The 2,413-nt window shown below is 58.6% G+C and overlaps 1 pseudogene; it reads right to left on the bottom strand.

The window, feature by feature from the left end:
* Positions 1-323: 323 nt before the first annotated feature.
* On the bottom strand, positions 324-2,197 carry LOC114901326 (annotated as a pseudogene).
* Positions 2,198-2,413: the final 216 nt, after the last annotated feature.

The following is a 2,413-nucleotide window of genomic DNA, read 5'->3' on the forward strand; positions in this document are numbered from 1 at the left end:
GATCCCACATGCCGCGGAGTGGCTGGGCCCGTGAGCCACAACTACTGAGCCTGCGCGTCTGGAGCCTGTGCTCCTCAACAAGAGAGGCCGCGACAGTGAGAGGCCCCCGCTTGCCACAATTAGAGAAAGCCCTCGGCACAGAAACGAAGACCCAACATGGCCAAAAATAAACAAATAAATTAATTAATTAAAAAAAAAAGTTCACTTACTGGATCAAGTGGAAACACTGCATCCTCACTGGCACCATCAGGGAAGTCCAATTGTGTGGGCCAAGCCAGCTCTTCCTTCTCAGGCTCCCCCCGCCAGCATCTTGTTTCTCCCCTTCAGGTGTCGCTCCACCTCTGAGGCGCTATTTTCTTAGGCCGGTGAGGCGGCGGGCAACGAAACCTTCAAGGTGCTCACACTTTAACACTTCCTCTTCCGGCGGGTGTTCGCCAGCACCTGATGCCTCTCCGGGTTGTTCTGGAGCACATTCTCGGTATGCCTGTAGGCCTTAGCCACTAGCAGTTTTGCTTCATGGTCCATTATCTGCCGGAGGCCCTGACTGAAGGGGCGCCGTTAACTGTGAGGCCCTCCGGTGCCTCGGGGAAGGAGATGGGCTGGATGCTCGGTGCCACACCAAACTGCTTCCCCCCGGAGTGGGCAGTGCGGGTGACCTTCCTCAGGGTGTCCTGTGCCTGGGAAGGGGTCTTTTTGAAGGAGATGGTCCGTGACGATATGCGGCCGCCTAGGGCCTTGCACACCCTCTCCACCAGCGGCTCCATGGTGAAGAAGGGAGGGTCTCTCACAAGCATCGGAGCCAAGCCCAGTGTGGCGTTTGTCTGTGGCGCGATGGCGCCTTTCACCACAGCCTCCGTGTGCTCGAGCGGCCAGCCAAACAAAGCGTGGCCTGACTCGTGAAACGCAACCCCCTTCCTGTCATCCTCTGAGAGGATCCTGCTCTTCCGGGCAGCGCGAGAGGGAAAACTCGAGGTTCGCCGCTCGGTCTTCCTGCAGTTCTCGCGAGGTTTCGCTACAGAGCCCGGCTACACCCGCACAGCTGAGCCCTGCCTTCAGCTGACAGGCAATGCAGATGAACTCTGCTGGCCCGGATTAGCGCCGGCCTTTTCAGGTGCCGCTTGAAAACCTGCTGCATTTCCCGCAGCGTGGGAAGGTCGAGAAGGCTTGTGAAGTCGGCCTGGCCTCAGCAGAGCGTTGTCAAAAATGTCAGTTCAGTTGGTGGAAGCCAGGGCTCTGACGTGGTCGGTGGTGCACGGTTCAACCATTTTCACAGAAGCTGGTTCAGAGTCCGCCCCGCTTCCGTGTTGCAGGAGCCGGACCTGGTGGTGGGGCGCTTCTTGCCCACGGAGTCAGTCTCCTCAATGTACGCGACTCCCTCCGGGGGCGGGTGTGGGCTTCCTTGAAGAGGCTCCACAAATGCGCAGGGCCGAGACCTCCACAGACTCCGGACCGGCCAGCGCCAAGGAAGGCACAGGCCTCCGTCACTACCACCTTGGCCAGCGGCGTCTTCCCACAGCCCGGGCAAACAGCAGCGCACCTTTCAGAACTTTGGCACTGAGCTGAAGGAAGCACTCCGGGCTCTTCAGGTAATCACAAACCCTTTGACTGCATTCCCACCAAGTCTTTTGAGGCTGACTCGTTTCCGCACCTTGTTGTCCACCATCATGAAACGAGGCATTTTAAGCTGATTAAAAACACTGAATCCTGCTTCCCTCCCCGTCTCTCCAGTCAAATGGAAACAATGCACGGCCAAGCCCAGCGCTGATTTCCCCAAGGCGGAGGGAACATTTCCTAAGAAGCTGTAGGAAACTGGGGGTCCGGGCCTTGCCTTCCGTATTCAGCTTCTCTTCAGCCTCCAGAGTTTCTCTTTTAAACCGTCCGTATCTGCGCCTGCATTCAGTACACCCAGGCCAGCCGAGGACGCCGAACACTACAGCTCCGGGTGCAGGCCGACTCCCACCACATCCTCCCGGCCACCAGGTGGACCTGTGGGGCCTCGCCCGTGGCCAGCGCCTCGTAGACAAAGTCGGTCCCGGAATGTTGGCCCCGCAGGGGCTGAGGAGTGCAGCTGCTGCGCCGCCACAGCGACGAGGACAAGGTACAGGTGGTTCTCCCTCCCCTTGTGCCTCCTCTTCCTCTCCTTCGTCTTCAGGACTCCTCCTCTTGGATTTAGCAGTGGCCTTAGTTTCTGCTTCATCCTTGAGGTGTTAAGTTAGTAAGTACCATCTAAAAGTTTGTAGAGTCTGACTGGATTCTGGACCAGGTGCTGTGTCAGCAACCATCTGCAGATCCCGTCAGGGGTCAGCGTGAGCTGACGCACTTGCCAGCTCTGCGGGGGCTCGGCCTCCAACGTGGGGGAGACCTGCCGAGGCCTGCAGAGGCCTGTGAAGCACGTTTGTCTCCTCACCGACCC

Source organism: Monodon monoceros, unplaced genomic scaffold (assembly GCF_005190385.1).
Source record: "Monodon monoceros isolate NGI ecotype Baffin Bay Population unplaced genomic scaffold, NGI_Narwhal_1 Super_Scaffold_2, whole genome shotgun sequence".
NCBI classification, from domain to species: Eukaryota; Metazoa; Chordata; class Mammalia; order Artiodactyla; family Monodontidae; genus Monodon; species Monodon monoceros.